Genomic DNA, 20,076 nt, shown 5'->3' on the forward strand with positions numbered 1-20,076 from the left:
CTGGGGACCAGGAAGGACCAGGATATCGACCCTTGGAGGAGGAGACAGAAGGGGCACTCAGCAACTCAGAGAGCCCCCACAGAAGCAGGCAGCACCCACAGAAGTACTGGAGCAGGCACTTAGAAGATTTGTGAACCAGAGCTGTCTCAGAGTCACAAAGGAGGGTCCCTCGACGTCGGAGTCCAACTCAGAGGGTTGAGCACTGCAGGATGGAGTGCTGGGGACCTAGGCTAGGCTGTGCATGAAGGAATCCTTGGAGGAGGGCACAGAAGCCGGACCAGCTGCAAATCACGCAGTACACAGGTTTGCAGTCTAGCGTGGGGAGGCAAAGACTTACCTCCACCAAATTTGGACTGAAGGATCACTGGACTGTGGGAGTCACTTGGATAAAGTTCCTGTGTTCCAGGGACCACGCTCGTCAGGATGAGGGGGGGACCCAGAGGACTGGTGATTCAGTCTTTTGGTCCCTGCGTTAGCAGGGGGAAGATTCCGTCGACCCACGGGAGATTTCTTCTTGGCTTCCAGTGCAGGGTGAAGGCAGGTGACCCCCAGAGCATGCACCACCAGGAAACAGTCGAGAAAGCTGGCAGGATTAGGGGCTACAATGTTGCTGGTAGTCGTCTTGCTACTTTGTTGTGGTTTTGTAGGCGTCCTGGAGCAGTCAGCGGTCGATCCTTGGCAGAAGTCGAAGAGGGAAGTGCAGAGGAACTCTGATGAGCTCTTGCATTCGTTATCTGAAGAATACCCCAGAGGAGAGACCCTAAATAGCCAGAAAAGAGGTTTGGCTACCAAGAAAGGAGGATTGGTAACCAAGAAAGGTAAGAGCCTATCAGAGGGGGTCTCTGATGTCACCTGCTGGCACTGGCCACTCAGAGCAGTCCAGTGTGCCCCCAACACGTCTGTTTCCAAGATGGCAGAGGTCTGGGACACACTGGAGGAGCTATGGGCAACTGCCCTGGGAGGTAATGGTCAGGGGAGTGGTCACTCCCCTTTCCTTTGTCCAGTTTCACGCCAGAGCAGGGCTGGGGGATCCCTGAACTGGTGTAGACTGGCTTATGCAGAGATGGGCACCATCTGTGCCCATGAAAGCATTTCCAGAGGCTGGGGGAGGCTGCTCCTCCCCAGCCCTCCACACCTATTTCCAAAGGGAGAGGGAGTAACACCCTCTCTCAGAGGAAATCCTTTGTTCTGCCTTCCTGGGCCGGCGCTGCCCAGACCCCAGGAGGGCAGAATCCTGTCTGAGGGGTTGGCAGCAGCTGCAGTGGAAACCCTGGAAAGGCAGTTTGGCAGTACCCAGGTTTTGTGCTAGAGGCACTGTGGATCATGGAATTGTCACCCCAATACCAGAATGATATTGGGGTGACAATTCCATGATCTTAGACATGTTACATGGCCATGTTCGGAGTTACCATTGCAACGCTATACATAGGTAGTGACCCATGTATAGTGCACGCGTGTAATGGTGTCCCCGCACTCACAAAGCCCGGGGAAATTGCCCTGAACGATGTGGGAGCACCTTGGCTAGTTCCAGGGTTCCCACACACTAAGTAACTTGGCACCCAACCTTCACTAAGTGAGTGTTAGACATATAGGTGACTTATAAGTTACTTATGTGCAGTGAAAATGGCTGTGAAATAACGTGGACGTTATTTCACTCAGGCTGCAGTGGCAGGCCTGTGTAAGAATTTCCTGAGCTCCCTATGGGTGGCAAAAGAAATGCTGCAGCCCATAGGGATCTCCTGGAACCCCATTACCTTGGGTACCTAAGTACCATATACAAGGGAATTATATGGGTGTACCAGTGTGCCAATGAGAATTGGTAAATTTAGTCACTAGCCTGCAGTGACAAATTTAGAAAGCAGAGAGAGCATAAACACTGAGGTTCTGGTTAGCAGAGCCTCAGTGATATAGTTAGGCACCACACAGGGAACACATATAGGCCACAAACTTATGAGCACTGGGGTCCTGGCTAGCAGGATCCCAGTGACACATAACAAACACACTGACAACATAGGGTTTTCACTATGAGCACTGGGTCCTGGCTAGCAGGATCCCAGTGAGACAGTGAAAACACCCTGACATATACTCACAAATAGGCCAAAAGTGGGGGTAACAAGGCTATAAAGAGGCTACCTTCCTACACAACCGCCCCCCAAACGAAGGACAATAAGGCTAACCTTGGCCAGTTGAGTCTTTATTTTCTAAGTGGTGATAAGTGGAGAGTAGCTCTGCAGTAGATTGGCTCCTCCCTTTATCATCCCCTATATGGTTACTTCCCTGAGAGGATGTAAACCACCCTGTTTGAAGTTTTTTAGCTAGCCAGCAATGTGAAGTTATATTTTCAGAGTTCCTATTAGTATGTTTTAGTTTAGAGCAGTGGGAATTGTCCACTGGACCTACATAAAGTGATGAGAATGCCAGACAGGGATGCTGTCTCAATAAAGCCATAGCTGGGCAAAAACGTTGTCCATATGGCTGTAAGAGAGAACCTGGATGCTGTTTCTCTTGAGTTGGAGCAGGGCAGGGATGTTGTCCTATGAGCTCCACACTAGGGCAGGGCTGCTGTCCTAAGTGTTGTGAGACAGTGCAGTGTTTCTGCACTAAAGTTTCTCTGGCAGGGTTGGAGGGATGCTCCATGTTAACTAAAATGGTGCACTCACCAATATTAGTTATCCCACAGAGAGGTACTTCTACCTCAGGGAGTACAGCTGTGTAAGCTGATGTTTCCCTTGGTACAGGTGCCACCCCAGGAGAGGTTTCTCCTACCACAGGAATGGTATCCTGAATGGCAGGGTGGGTATGGGATACTGTGATGCCCTTTTTACCTGTTGTTGGAGAAGGATCCTGAGTTTTCAGGCCTTTTTCTCTCCTTTGCTTTTTCATTTCATCTGAAATGAGAGGAAGCAATTCCTCAGGGATACCCAGCATGGCTGCATGGGTATTATACTCTACCCTAGCCCAGCCTGAGGCCTCTAGGTCATTACCTAAGAGACAGTCTACAGGTAAGCTAGGTGATACTACCACCTGCTTAGGGCCAGTAACTCCACCCCAACTAAGCTGAACTATAGCTAAGGGAAGAAACTTAGTGGAGTTATGGACATCAATAATCTTGTACTGTTGTCCAATGATGTGTTGTTCAGGAGACACTAGGGGCCATATTTATACTTTTTGGCGCAAAACCGCGCCAGTGCAGTTTTGCGTCAAAAATAATACCGCCGGCTAACGCCATTTTGGTGTGCTGTGTGGGCGTCAAATTTATACTTTGACGCACGGCAGCGCAAACCACAAGTGGGAGTCATTTATTTTGCCGCACACCGCAGAGTCAAGTTCTAAAGCAAAACGACGTTAGCGCGGAAGAAATGACTGTGGGTCGATTTAAGACTGTAGGTGGGAGTCCAGCACACCAGGAGGTCCTGGACCACGTGGAGGAGATCGTCGCTGCCATCATCCCTGAGGAGATTGTCACAGGGATTCAAGGACAGGACAGCGCAGACTACCAGGAGACAACGCACATGCAGGGTAAGTCGCATGGGGAATTAAAATGCACTTATGTTAACTGCCAGAGGGGGGAATACCTACTACACAATGCATGTAAGTCATCATATACATAGAGTGGCATGGGTAAAGTGGGATGGCATGGGGGCATGGCCTGCACAGACAGAAGCTGCGGCACACCATTACACTACACCAACAACAGTCCCATGGGGGCATGCTGCCATGCCAACGATGGAGCAAAGGGAAAGCCACGCCAGGAGGGAAGGGCACAACCACAAACTGACATCCCGGCACACGTCAGCCACCATACCCCCTACATTAACTAGGGCCCTATTAACAACCTCTAGCCATACCGACAACTGGAATGTAACTGCGACAACAGTTGCCACTACCTCCTCCGCTCTGTGTGCAGCTCAAGTAGCCAATGGCAGTAACCTCCCCATGGATCATACACACCTAAATTAGAGGGTTGAGGATGACAACTTCAACAATCCCCTGAAAAAAGACAAAGGCCCCAGTACTGTCAAATGTCACTGCCCATAGTTGTTGCAAACATCAGCCAATGTCAACAACAATAAGAGCTACACAGCACTAAGGACATACCCATGCTGCATATGTCAGGGTCCATCCTGTGCCTGGGTCACAATGTAACATCCCAAATGTCATACTGCTCAGAAAACAGCATTGAGGGGGATGACACATGTAACTGGTCACTGAAATACACCTGCACAGTCAGAGGAGGAAATAGGAAATTGATACGATTATCAGGGCAATCCAATGTACCACACATTCCCAACATCAGCTGTACACATTACCAATGCCAACATCCATATCGTGCCATGACATTGCTATGCATAGGATATGCTGCATGTCAACTACATTTAAGTGGATGTGAAAGATCAGAGACTGGGGCAGGTCCAGATTGTCAAGTGTGCTGCCAATGCCATCAGAACACCCACAGGCAGTGAAAGGTCTCACCATGAGAATGGATGTAGACGGAGGGTTGAGTAGGACAAGAAGGTGGCAATTCACTATTTGGCCTAAAACAAGACTAGTGGAGATGATGCACAGAAATCCAATAACTTAATACTATACATGTGACATGCAGGTGGGCCATAGGCCTGGGAGAATGCCCATCTGAAAGACTTGAGCAATAAACACGAAACAAGATCACAATGTGAATTCATCCCAAGGCAGGCATGTTACATCACTAATGCCACAACACAGACACACTAATTGTACCCCGTTTAATTGCAGAGGACAATGGATCTCCTGCGGATATGCCTGTCCCAGAAAACCCTGATGACATGAAAGACGAGCTGATAAACATTCCCCAGGAGACCATCCAAGAGGTCTTTGGAACCCTCCAGACCCCACCTTCAGTCACAAGGAGGAGCACAGAACAAGCAGCCATCACAGAGGACCCACCCACCACCCCAATTGTAAGACCTGCCAGCTCCAATACAGCTGACGACTCAGACGACACAGGCACCAGCTTTGAGCGAACTGTAGTCGGAGTACAGCGTGAGCTGGCCAAGGAGGTGCGGGTAGGGATGCAAACTATGGCAGCCAGCCTTGAGGGGGTGCGCTCGTGCATGATGTCATCTGCAGATCAGGCAGCAACTATGCAAGCGCTAACATCTATCTTGCAGGAACAGCAAAAAAGCCTGAAGGAAATCAGCACAGCTGTAATACAGTTGACCGAACATCTACAACAGCAATCCTGTCAACGTGTGCACGAATGCAACATTGAACCCCTCAGGGCCGACCTGCCTGCCTACCATTGTGATGTGGCTGCTATTCTCAAGAACCAGCAGATCCTCCTTGCTGCAGTACTGCCCTTAAGACCTTCACAGGTAGCAGCGACCGGGATGTTTGACTCCACGTCTTCTAATACTGAGGTGTGTGTTGCCCCTTCACAACCACCACCAACAAGGACAGAGGAAGCAACACACACATCAGAAGAAGACATGGAACAGATCACTTTCACACGGAAAAGTACCCGGAAGCACTAGTCCCTGCCATATGGCCAACTATTACCAAGGTCCTGCGCTTTGTAACATGCCAGTCTTACAACAACTTTACTTAATGAATGTTCTGCTTACCACTGTATATCTTGTCAGCCTGCTCAGTGATTGTCTCTCTCTTACTCATTGGCAAATCCTGTCCCTCTGCACTGTCTGAAACATCACCCCAGCATGTCAAAAGCATTTCCTTAACCCCTTGTGTAGGATCACAATGTAAGATGTCACTATAATGGACTCACAATCATGGACAATGTACATATAGCACTACAGCACGTTTCAATAAATAACACTTACACAACAAATCTGTCTCTGGGTAATGTGACATATCAACTGTGCAGTAGATAACTGAAATGTGCCTACTGTCAAATTACGTAGCTTGTCAATACAACTGTCCTGATATTATGTAGTCAGATAAATCTGCACAGTGGCCATGATTGCATCATACTCTGCCCTTCCTGAGGGACATATCTGATGAAGTGAGAAACCATACACCATCATGCTGTGTTGGACAGAATAATGCTTCCTCAAGGGATATCTAAGTCATCAAATAGTGGCCTCAAAATGTTGTCACCATGCAATACTAACACATATAACAGTGCACACAAATCTAAGCAAACACTACAAAAACTGCATGAATGAAGCTGTCTGAGTTTACATCCAAATAGGTAATCATGCTGAACTGTGTCACAAATGATGTATGTGAGTCATGAAGACAAGAATACAAGAGTGCTTACGAGAACTCATCTTATAAGGGTGTCCTTGATCATCACACTGTAGTCAGACCTAAAACTGTTCCCCCAGTACCAAGTCGGGAATCACTGTTTGTGACTTAGAAAACATACTTATCGACAGAAACACGTTGGGATCCATATAAACTGTGATCGCAACGAATGGTGGAAACTTTGCAAGGTAGCCCTGGGCTAGCTGCCAATCTTACAGCACAGTTTGGATTTGTTTGTAGCATAGGACACAAATGTAATAGAACAACATTCATGTACACTAATTCCAAGGTCATGATCAAGTAGCATGTAACACATACTGTTAAAGGTCAACTATATATTCATTAAATGCTAATCACAGAAGAGGAAACTGAGGGAAAAGTCTTACCTACCCTAATCTACCCTGACTACTCATTACCCACAACTGTCCCTAACTAACCTAAGCTAAACTTACTTATCACATGTAACGAAACGTTCTAAACATCAACCCCACACCCGCCTTATGAGACGGGACACATTGAGGACAACACATACTAACCTAAACACGTACTATACTATCCCAAACAAATATATATTTTTTGTATTTTTTTATTATAATTTTTGTTTGTTTTTTTGTGTGTTTTTTTTATAAACACACAAGAATCCCAACATAGCCCCCCACATACTCACCCACACACTTAATAAGTAAAAATATAAAGAATCAGGACCCCTGCCCCCCACCCACTAACACTAACTAAACTAACAGCCTATACTAACCTAACACTAAGCCCCCTAAGCCCACTAAGTATAAGAACAAGGAAAGAGGAGGGAGGGGAGGGAATCATATCCATTGTTACAACAGTCTAGAGGTTGGCCCTCCGGAGGGTCCTCTTTATGGACTTCACACGCCTGTTAATGTGGCAAACATCCCGGCTCAGATTGCTTAACTTCCGCAACACACGGCCCATCTTCCGTTCCATGTCGTGGAATGCTGCAGGGTCAACTGATGGAGCTGGGGAAGTCTGGGTACCGGTGGAGGAGGTCTGTGCGTGTGTGGAGCCAAGGCCAGTGGGCTGTTCTGCACCTGTTGAAATGCTGGGCCTGGAAGTGCGGCAGATGTAGGGACAACAGTCCCAGCTGTTGGTGGGGCCACCTGGCTTGAAGTGGTGGTTGTGCTGGTGGTGGCTGTGGTGGGCACAGTAGGGCTACCCTCTGGGAAGGCCCTCCATGCTCCGGAGGCCCGTTCATGGCGGTATCGACGGGCCATCCTCCTGAACCCTGACTCTACCAGCAGGATGTGCTGGTATCTCATGGCCCGCCGCTGGAACTCACGGACCTGGTCTGGAGTCATGTTTGCAGCTGTGAAGACAAATGTAAATAATTTACATTAGGAAATGCATTGTGTGAAATGGCACACGAAGTCAATCAGACAATACATCTACTGTACTTGTAACAGCTCATATCACAATACAGATCATTGAATGTCCCTGAGCAAGTACATGGCAGGCCAGCCTACAAAGGTCACATCACACATAGCACATCAAAAACCTACAAGATGGGTAACAACTGGCATTGACTTGCCATCTGAGTTCTGCCAGTTATCAGCTAACAATCATGCTGCATGTGTGGCGGGGGTGGATAAATAACTAACTATTCCAAACAACATGGACACCCAGGAGTGTATAGAAAACTCCACACGTGTTTGGCTCTACACACACAACACAGGTAAGGTCTATCAACAATTAGGAGTCTGCAAACCCTAGACCAAATATAGCGCCACACATGTCAGGACATGCAGAGGTTGGTACACAACATATACTTCCAGTAAGGCATGACTTACATCAGACACAGAGTTGCAAGAACACCCATGATCATGATTAGCATGCACACCTAGGCCATTGCACTCAAGTGCCACATACTTGTAGCACTACATGTGGAAGTACATGCTGCTATGAAGTTCTACCTACAGTTTAATAAGTACCTTGGTAAATAGGGAAGCAGAAGTCTGTTGGAATGCAATTTGCTGTACCAATCTGGAAGAATGTGGGTCTGACAGGCTGACTAAATCTGAGCTGACTTCCAGTGTGACTCTTGTTGATACAAGTGTCATCCACATGACTCACCCCAGTACTCACGGTGGTGCCTACAGGAATGATCTACAATCCCTAGATAATACAATAGGATACGCATTGGCCAACTCAAAACATTTGAGAAACTGAAATCCCACTCATGGAACAAGACAAATGATTGGCCAACGCATCACACCTTGCTATGCGTTCAACACACAGGAGTCCATCACACATAACCAGCAAACACAACACATAACAGACATATCAACACTTACTGGAGTGGTCGGGGTCCTCAAATGTAGCCACCTCTCCCACAGTGTAGGGTGCCGGTCCACCTGTAAGGCATGGAAGGAAGAAATGTGCTCAGAATCTGTGCACTGACCAACTATTCCAAAGACAAAAACAATGTGTAAGCTGAATAAGGAAATAACAGCCATTCTGACATGATGATAAAGCATCTGATATATCACGGCCAACATGCACATATCATGGGTCTCCTGTGAGAGTTACACACATATCTGCACACATGCAGTGGCCCTAACTATCATGTGGTGGCAAACATGCCCCGTCATTAGTGACAAGAAAACAATATGGAGTGTAATCGTCTCATCATGTGCATCCAAGAGAGACATCCAACGCCTGGTTACTTGAGGACTGCATTACCAGTCAAATAGGCTATGTGGCCATGACACAGTTCATACACGTAGGTACAATGCACAGAGGGGCAGGGACTTTTGTAAGCCCTCCTGTTGTTACAGTTTCTTCATTTGATGTGGCCCTGCAATGGTGATTTGCACCAACCATGGAGATGTGAAGTCATGTGCATACCTTTGGACTGTCATCCCTAATTGAAATGTGGCACAACTCACTCCAAATACCAGTCTAAGATGTTAGCTAAGGGCACCTTACACCTTTTCACGATGTTTTCAAATCCCGATCTGACATGTATCCAAAAAGATGAAGGACCACAATAATCCCTAACATTCATAGAACTTCTGTGAACGCTTTCCTCCCACATTCACCAGACTCACATGAGACAAATGTCTGGGCCACTTGGCGATCATCAATTGACGTGAAGCCAGCACTCATTTTCTGCATCATGTAGTGATTCTAAAGTCAGTCTAGCTATTGCGTCAACAAAGTTAGCTAATATGTTAGTACATCTTTACTTCTCTGGCAAATGTGGCCTATATAGACATGATTGACTCCTATTTTGTTTGATTGTCTGACACAAAGGCAGCACCAATTTACTTAATGGAAAAGTATCCTGTAAGTTTGCTGAGCACGTGCTACCTGACAGCTAGCAATTGTGATCCTTCTCAAAGTGCATCAATTACCCTGTAGGCTTCCCAAGCATTGCACACAGTCAGCAAGTTAGCTGGCAGGTATTTTACAAATCATCTGATGTCACTACAGAGCATTTAATCGTGCACATTTACATGATTAGTACTCACCAACAGGGCCACCAATCACGATTCCCAGGTGGTCCAAGAGATCCTGCTCCCTGGTGATGAGGTCAGCCCACCGGTGCTTCAGCTGGTGGTCACTCCTCTGGCTGGCATACACACGCTGCAGGTGATGCAGCACCTTTCCCCACCGGATTCTGCGCACCTCAGTGTGATACCCCTGTATCACCCTGCCTCCTGCCTCGATCATCAGTGGCAAGAAATGGCACACAAGCCATATGAAGCCCCCCAACTCCTCTTCACCCATCCTGCCAAGATGTGGCCTACCAGATATTGTACAAATGAGAAGGGGAATAAGGGTTAAAGAAATAGAAAGGGGAAAAGGGGGAAAGTAGGGGTACAAAAACAGAAGAAAAGTAAACTTAACCACTAAAAGAGCCCAACTATCACCAAACTAGCACTACCCACAACAGACTCCCACAAACAACAAAAACACTAGAAAACTGGACAAATGTACACAAAACACAGTAGGACACTATACACCAACAATATTTATTTCACAAATTGTCAATAGAGACAGCACACAGGACACAAAAGCACAAAATCAATGGACACCACTCTCAACACAGCCACACAGTCTAGAAAATTCACTGACTGCAAAGTGAAAGTGAAAGTACATCCACTGTACATGTTCTGTAAACAGGATATCCTATTACATCACTTCCTGAATAAAATGTCTGCCGTTTTTCACGTTATGCGTCATATTTTTTTCACGCATACAGTTTGTGTGTCATCATTTTCGACGCACAGGAGTGAAAATTAGCCCGCATCCAAATAATAGTAAATAGTCTGTACAATTATTTGGATGCGGCCTAATTTTAAATTCCTGTGTGTCAAAAATATGACACAAATTATGTATTGGTGGAAAGAAAATGACGCATAACGCTAGCAAAGTCAAAATTTCAGTGCATGAACTGGTTTTGGGCATTTTTTCTGTTTTTATGTTTTGTTACATTTGGGACACATCAGAGATAGGCTGATGGCACTCACTATGGTGTTGATGGTGTATGTTCACATGTGTGACATCATACTGCAGCGGACCATGACCCGCTACTTCCTTCACAGTATTTTGACGGTTGGCTGACGCACTAGATGGCCATACGTGTTGCCTACATATATGTATTGCACAAATTGGCCATGTTTGGCATCAGGAGAGGATAGCTATGCGACGCACATATGTACAATACCTCAATGCCTATGGCTCAATGTGTGTGCTGTGGCAACTAATGTATTTGTTGACCAAGTGTGTGTGCATCACATGATGCATTATTGCACATATGCTTGTATGAATGTGAAGTCCATGTGTCCAAACCTTAGATGCAAGTCATTGTGGAACTGAGAGAGGACATGTGATAGTCATACATATAGCAACATCCGTTATGTGCACTTCCAAGATTTAGGGTAACGTAGACACCACATATGACAAAGCATGCACCAGATAGATGGCAGATGCTTGTTCATGTCAATGGTCCACATTTTCAATATCCTATGTCCTAGATTTTTGGTAACAGCTTCCTAGGCACTTGTTGGTGAATCCCACAGTGAGTCATACACATGCATTGAGGAAGTGGGTACCATGTAGTTTGCCCAGACAGCCAAAGGTGAACCACAAATGTATGATGACGCCACAGTTGAGGTCATATAACTGAGCCACAACTCTCAAGTAGCTGTGGTGGACCAGCAGACGAGGCAGCACATGTCCACATATTTCCAGTGATCAATTGCACAGAGGTGTCTTGTTCATGTGTATGGTCCAATCTTGAGCCTGTATATTTTTTGGGGTGTAATTTGTCATAGTTAGGTCCAGGACTCATCATGAGTCAGTGGCAGCTATTCCTGTATCTACTGAGTATCCTGTGTTGATCAATGTGAGTAAATTGGATGTGGACATACAAACCTACATGGGGATGGTCCCACCCTGTCACTGAAGACGTGTAATGAGTCAGTCAACAGGGCAACCTTGGTGTGCTGAGTGAGATAATGTTCCGGCAGGTGTCATTACAACATTTGTACACAGGTTAGCCTCTGCAATTCCCACTGCATCAGGGAACATCATAGCCTCTGTGCTGATTATTCTCGCAGCTATTCACCACACACGGCCCATCAATATGTTGTGAGCAATGTAATTCTGTGTGTGAACGGTCAGGGTCCTGACATGTGTGGATTTTTCATTGACATTATCAGAGGTTGCTGGTTCTGCTGAAGGCCCCGTACCCAATCCCTGCACACGGCACTGGGACACTGTCACACTTTGTCATTCATGCATAAATGAGACCCAGACAAGGGATGAGCCATGCATTTTGGTTTTCACAGAGGATTTAACTCATATGATACAGTTAAAAGGCAGATGATGGTATACAATGTATTTGGGTATGAATTGAAGAAGCACATACCCAAATACCCTCTGAGGAATGAGAGGTTTGCTAACGCAAGTGTGGTACATATGTTGCCACAGGGATACCTTAGGGTGACGCACAGACAGATGCCAGTCAGGCTGACAGGATGCAGGATGAATCATGATCTAGCTCTTTAACAAGTTACATAATCAGTGGTCTTACTAAGACTGATTGGAGGATGAACTAGACAGTTGACATGTCAAACTGTGTATGTCCTGTGTTTTTGAAGGTGACTAATGAACCCAAGGGCTGAGTTACACGGCTTAATTAGTATCAATGCTTAACGGTGTATTTGACAAAATGGCAACTCCTATGCTGTTCCAGACATCAGCAGGGGCAGTGCTTGTTGAAATGGGTGGTGTGCATGGAGGTGATCACAGGTGTGGGCTGCATCTGTTTCTCACAAGTCCTGTAGGTGAGATTTGCATTCTAATGGCCAACAGACATTTTCACACGGAAGCAATCTACAGGTGCTAACAGGGCTTGGAAATTAGAAGTCAGTGTATTAATTGACCTGACGTCCATGCAGTCAGTTGTTCTATGACAATGGTATACCATAGGAAAGGGTGTAGCACACTGGATTGCTATTGACAAGGTGTGTGTGTAGAGGAGGGAATATCAGGGTACACATCTTACTATTCCAGGGACCTCTTCAGACAGGTGGGTTGTGACCAGGTGCATGGGTGTGTCAGGAGTTAGGAAATGGGCTGACATGTACATGGAATGTCATGTGTGCAATGCTGCTCATATGTGTGGCACTTGTGCTGTCTATGTACTGCTCCTATGGAACTCTGGTCACAGATAGTCCTTGCAAATATTGGATGCAGTTGGACTTACTGCTGTCAAGGGTCTGGTCATACATTCCTGTTACTGATGCAAAAGTACATCCACTGCCTCATGTATGAGGCTTGTTTTCCCCTTATTGAGTGATGGTGTCTTAGTTGTGAGCCATATGCTACGATGAAGCATGATTTCAACATGTATGTGTGAAACAGGTGTGGTCCTCTGCTATTGCCCTTCAAAGGTGAAATGTACAGGATATATGTCATTTACTGTGTGTGTGTATGTGACCATTGTATGATACGCATCACATTTGCTCTGGGATTTTCAGTGTCCTAATCGGTATATCAGCAATGCTCCATGAGGCAACACTCTTATTCTGATAGTTAGAAATGAAGGTGTGCAAAAATGAATAGCCAAACGATGATATGGTGATTATTATAGGTGTTTATTTAAATTAGTTCATAAAGTGTTGATGGTGAATATATTTAAAAGAAATTGTTCACGATATGTTGCAGCCTATGTAAACCAGCGGCTGTGTTCTGTTGTTCCCCCTCATGTTGCAGCCCACCATCCTCCTCTTCCTCCTCTTCAGGCATGTGTGGCTCGGGTTCCAGGAGGGGAATGTTCCTTTTTATGCAAATGTTGTGCAGAATAGCACATGTTAGGATGATCTTACAGACCATTTCTGGGGAATATAGGAGGCTACCACCAGTGATGTTGAGGCACCGGAACCTTGACTTGAGGATGCTGAAGGTCCTCTCGACTATGGTGCATGTCCTCCTATGTGCGTCATTGTAGGCACGCTCTGCTGCAGTACTCGGGTTGCCAATAGGTGTCATTATCCATGGCTGGATGCCATACCCCTGATCAGCAGCAAGAGAAAATGAATTGGATCATGTTGATGTAGCTAGCCCTATTGAAATCACCTTTCATGGCAGTAGTTGTCTTGTGTTGTCTGTGTCTCTTTTGTGTTATTATATCGCATCCTAGGCTTGTAGGATATACAATCTGCATTGTGTTGTTTCCTTGGCTGAACTAGTGTTTGGCTGCTAACCGGTTGTCAGCAGTATGTTTTGGGATTTGCAGTACAGTGTGCCCTCCCTAGCAATGTGACTTGTGATACAGGTGTCCTTGTGGCTTCACTGGGGGTGAGATGATAATTCCATACACAGGTTAAGATTGACAGTGTTGTTAACACGTTCATATCAATGTACCCTGGACATCACATACCTTTAGACTTATGCAATGAATTAATGTAAACATCATTGAGACACTTACAATTTGCAAGGTGACATTTAGGCAACCCACTCCAAACGTTGTGATCATTGATGTCTTAACATTAGACTGTACACTAATTTCAGATGTGTGACAGGTTCAATGGTGACCTAAGAAACATGGCTAGCGATGTCACAACCTCAGCGTGTTCCTGTCGACATGTTGCTGTTGTGGTGAATGTGGTGTGTGTCCTAGAGGGTTGCTGTGCAGTGTGTATATAAGTAGGTTTCTGTACTTACCAACAAGTAGTCCATTGCCATACCGTCCATCCTGGAAGTGTTCATTGATGGTGCTGTGACGGAAGATGAATGAGTCATGGACACTCCCAGGATATTTAGCCACGATGTTGGTGATCAATCCCTGGTGATCGACAATGGCCTGCACATTGATGGAATGTGTGTGCTTCCTGTTGCGGTAGAGGTGTTCAGTTGCAGCAGGTGGCACAAGGCGTACATGTGTGCAGTCGATTGCACCAAGGACATGTGGGAAGCCACTAATGAGGTAAAACACCTGTTTTGTTTCCTGCTGCTTCTGCAGTGTGTTAGGGAAGTAGATGTGGCGGGGTGTAAGTCCAATGATGGCATCCAGTACTTTGGGCAAAAAGGCAGAGAATGATGGCTGTGATATTCCGGCAACCAGGGCACCAGTTGTTTGAAAAGAGCCACTTGCCAGCATGTGAAGTACGGCAAGCAGCTTGGTTTCTGTTGGGATGGTGCGTGTGTCAGCAAAGTGGGTGCCAACTGCGGCTCAATGTTGCGCAGCAGCTGCTGAATGGCCTGCCAGTTCAACCTGTACCTCTGGATGATGTCGTGTTCCCTGAGGCCATGAAGGGTTGTTCTGGGGCGGAATATCCTCTCCTGTCTTCTGCGCTGCCTTTGGGGTCCCTGCTGGTGTTGTGGTAGCTGCTGTTGTAGCTGCTGGGCTCTGGGTCTGTGTGCACGCTGGATAAGAATCACCTCCATGTCTCCCTTTTGCTGCTCTGCTGCTCTGCTGTTGCTTCTGTGTGTTCTGATTAAATACAGGTGTGTTTGCCCCATTTTTACGCCTGCCCTGACCCAGGCGTTAAATTTTGACGCAAATCGGGCTGTGCATCAATTTTTCTGCTCTGCCTCCCGGCCGTGCATCATTTTTGACCGAAAGCATAAATATGACACACGGCCGTTTAAGTCATTTTTTGGACGGGAACGCCTACCTTGCATATCATTAACGCAAGGCGGGTTGCCACATCCAAAAATGACGCACACTGCGGAATTTTGTCGTCCGCGGGCTCGGGCGTCAAACTTTAAATACGGGGCAAGTTTTGCGCTGAATGTGCGTCAAAATGTTTGACGCACATTCGGTGCAGACAGAGTATAAATATGCCCCTAGGTTTTCAGTCACCAAAGTGATACTGGCACCTGTGTCCCTGTAGGCCTGAGCCTCAACACCATTTATTGAAACTGTCTGCCTGTACTTATCCATTGTAAGGGGACAAGCAGCCAGTGTGGCAAGGCCAATGCCACCAGGTGTGACAGAAACTGTCTTGGGACTGACTACCCCAGTTTCTATGATGGACCCATAAGTGAACCCAACTACACCCTTATTTTGACTGTTGACAGCAGTCCCACCACTATTACCACTACTGCTAGGGGCACTAGAGTTTGATGTATTAGTGGTGGTAGGCTCAGGGGGTTTACCTGGACAGGACTTATCCCCTGGCCTATGGCCTTTATTTTTACACACAAAGCACCAAGGCTTTTTGATGTGTGTGTGTTGTGAAGAAGAGGAAGAATTTGATTTATCCCCACCCCCTGAAGAGTGTTTAGGATTTGAAGAAGGATCTTTGGTTTTACCCTTATCCCCATGCTTATCCTGAGATTTCTCACCATATTTCTTCTTGCCATCCTTGTCACCTCCTGTATGAACTTTTCTGTTCACTCTTGTTCCGACCCATTTTTCTGCCTTCTTTCCCAATTCTTGGGGAGAGGTCAGATCTGAGTCTATTAAGTACTGGTGTAACAATTGTTAAGAATATGCTCTCTCAGAATAAGATTGTACAGGCTTTCATAGTCAGAAACTTTACTGCCATGCAACCACCCTTCCAAGGCCTTCACTGAACAGTCCACAAAATCTGTTCAGTCTTGAGAAGACTCTTTTCTGGTGTCTCTGAACATAATCCTGTATTGTTCAGTGGTTAAGCCAAATCCATCCAAGAGTGCATCTTTCAAAACTTTGTAGTTATTGGCTTCACTTTCTCTAACAGAAAGGAGCCTATCCCTACCCTTTCCAGTGAAAGATAGCCACAAAATATCAGCCCACTGCCTTTGAGGGACCAACTGTACCATACAGGCCCTCTCAAGTGCAGCTAACCACTTATTAATGTCATCCCCCTCCTTGTAAGGGGGGACTATCTTGTGCAGATTCCTGGAATCTTGCTCTCTAACATGATTGCTATCAGGAATACTGCTGCTGCCACCATGGGGAACTAACCCCAACCTCTGTCTTTCCTTCTCTATGTCTAGGGATTCCCTATCAAATGCCAGCAGCAGCTGTTTAAGCTTCAGTCTGGTCTCATCAACCCTCAACTTATTGAGTTCCCTTTCTAACAAGTTATCCTCAGGGTGGGTGGGTTGGGAATGCTTTGACACAGAGGATATGTGGGAAGTTTTAGAGGGGGACCTGTCCCTAACTGTCTGGACCCTAGTAAGCTGGCCTCCAGGGATAAAAGATGCCCTACTTTTGTGGGAGCCTCTATCACTACCAGCATCACTAGGTGGCCTGCTAGGGGGCAGGCCCTGATAAGAACCATCCCCAGCTTTCTCAAGGAACTCCCCTGAGTCAGACTGGGAAGCTTCCCCATTTTCTAACCTCTCATGTGATGGTCCAGACTGGTTCTGTTCATCTACAGTACAAGAAGCATGTTAAAGAGAAACTCTTTTGTAGGGTTCTTTCCTATACTCAAACCTCTATCCAAGCAGAGACCCCTCAACATTTATAGTTTAAACTCTCATATGTTGCATTAACAGTATTGGGAGTCAGCTCTACAACAGACATGATAGTATAGGTTTAAGGATAGTGAGAAAGAAAAAAGTTTTAGAACTTTAGAAAGCACAGAAAAAATCTTTTTTAAACTTTTGGGAAAACTTTTAGAAGTTTTCAAAAACTTTTCAGAACTTTGTTAAAAGTTTTAAAATAGAAAAGTAAACTTTTTTGGTTAAGTGTACATATACTGAACTATTTGGTATATGATTCTCTTATGAAAATTACATCATGACAAAGTGGTAAAGCAGTTTCAAGTACTTATCCCACCGCTGCACCACCAATGTAGGAGGCTGGCCTGGCTTATAGTGGGTACCTTGTGGTACTTACACCTTGTTCCAGATCCAGTTATCCCTTATTAGTAGAATAGAGGTGTTTCTAGCAGCTTAGGCTGATAGAAGGTAGCTATGGTAAAGCTTAGGCTGAACAAGGAGACATGCAAAGCTCCTACTATACCACATATATCATATAGCACAATATCATAAGAAAACACAATACTCAGAGTTACTAAAAATAGAGGTACTTTATTTTTATGACAATATGCCAAAAGCATCTCAGTGAGTACCCTCAGTTAGAAGGTAAGTAATATACACAAGTCATATGTAAACAAACCCAAAACAGGTAAGTAAGGGTAAGAAAAGTAATGCAAACAGTATAGAATTACAATAGGATGCAATAGATGAACATAGGTCTAGGGGCAACACAAACCATGTACTCCAAAAGTGGAATTCGAATCACGAATGGACCCCAGACCTATGGGAGCTTGTAGAGGGTTGCTGGGACTGTAAGAAAACAGTCAGGGTGTCCGAGGTACCCCACCCCAAGGCTCTGAAAAGTAGGAGTAAAGTACACCTACTACCCCAAAAGGGCACAATAGTCGTGATAGGGGGATTCTGCAAGAACCACAAACACCAGCAAAGCACTGAAGACGGATTCCTGGACCTGAGGACTTGCAAGGCAAGGGGACCAAGTCCAAGAGTCGCGATAGTGTCCAGGGGGGGCAGGAGCCCAGGAAACCCCAGATGAAGGTGTAAGGAAGCTGCCTCCGGATGGAAGAAGCTTAGGATTCTGCAACAACGAAGAGAGCTAGGAACTTCTCCTTTGGATGGAAGATGCCCCACGGCGTGCTGAAGGTCCCACGCAGAAATACCACAAACAAGCCTTGCTAGCTTCAACGGTCGCAGTAAAGGTTTTTAGATGCTGCTGGGGACCAGGAAGGACCAGGATGTCGTCCCTTGGAGGAGGAGACAGAAGGGGCGCTCAGCAACTCAGAGAGCCCCCACAGAAGCAGGCAGCACCCGCAGAAGTACCGGAACAGGCAATTAGAAGATTTGTGAACCGGAGCTGGCTCAGAGTCACAAAGGAGGGTCCCACGACGTCGGAGTCCAACTCAGAGGGTTGAGCACTGCAGGATGGAGTGCTGGGGACCCAGACTAGGCTGTGCACAAAGGAATCCTTGGAGGAGGGCACAGAAGCCGGAGCAGCTGCAAATCACGCAGTACACAGGTTTGCAGTCTAGCGTGGGGAGGAAAGCACTTACCTCCACCAAACTTGGACTGAAGGATCACTGGACTGTCGCAGTCACTTGGATAGAGTTCCTGTTTTCCAGGGACCACGCTCGTCAGGATGAGGGGGGACCCAGAGGACCGGTGATGCAGTCTTTTGGTGCCTGCGTTAGCAGGGGGAAGATTCTGTCGACCTACAGCAGATTTCTTCTTGGCTTCCAGTGCAGGTTGAAGGCAGGTGACCCCCAGAGCATGCACCACCAGGAAACAGTCGAGAAAGCCAGCAGGATTAGGCGCTACAATGTTGCTGGTAGTCGTCTTGCTACTTTGTTGTGGTTTTGCAGGCGTCCTGGAGCAGTCAGCGGTCGATCCTTGGCAGAAGTCGAAGAGGGAAGTGCAGAGGAACTCTGGTGAGCTCTTGCATTCGTTATCTGAAGAATACCCCAGAGAAGAGACCCTAACTAGCCAGAAAAGGAGGTTTGGCTACCAAGAAAGGAGGATTGGTAACCAAGAAAGGTAAGAGCCTATCAGAGGGGGTCTCTGACATCACCTGCTGGCACTGGCCACTCAGAGCAGTCCAGTGTGCCCCCAACACCTCTGTTTCCAAGATGACAGAGGTCTGGGACACACTGGAGGACCTCTGGGCACCTCCCCTGGGAGGTACTGGTCAGGGGAGTGGTCACTCCCCTTTTCTTTGTCCAGTTTTGTGCCAGAGCAGGGCTGGGGGATCCCTGAACCAGTGTAGACAGGCTTATGCAGAGATGGGCACCATCTGTGCCCAACAAAGCATTTCCAGAGGCTGAGGAGGCTACTCCTCCCTAGCCCTTCACACCTATTTCCAAAGGGAGAGGGTGTAACACCCTCTCTCAGAGGAAATCTTTTGTTCTGCCTTCCTGGGCCGGGGCTGCCCAGACCCCAGGGTGGCAGAATCCTGTCTGAGGGGTTGGCAGCAGCAGCAGCTGCAGTGGAAACCCCGGAAAGGCAGTTTGGCAGTACCCGGGTTCTGTGCTAGAGACCCTGGGGATCATGGAATTGTCCCCCCAATACCAGAATGGAATTGGGGGGACAATTCCATGATCTTAGACATGTTACATGGCCATGTTCAGAGTTACCATTGTGACTCCACACATAGGTAGTGACCCATGTATAGTGCACATGTGTAATGGTGTCCCCGCACTCACTAAGTCCGGGGAAATTGCCCTGAACAATGTGGGAGCACCTTGGATAGTGCCAGGATGCCCACTCACTAAGTAACTTGGCACTCAACCTTCACTAAGTGAGGGTTAGACATGTAGGTGACTTATAAGTTACTTATGTGCAGTGAAAAATGGCTGTGAAATAACG

This window comes from Pleurodeles waltl, chromosome 8, assembly GCF_031143425.1.
Source record: "Pleurodeles waltl isolate 20211129_DDA chromosome 8, aPleWal1.hap1.20221129, whole genome shotgun sequence".
Classification (NCBI taxonomy): Eukaryota; Metazoa; Chordata; class Amphibia; order Caudata; family Salamandridae; genus Pleurodeles; species Pleurodeles waltl.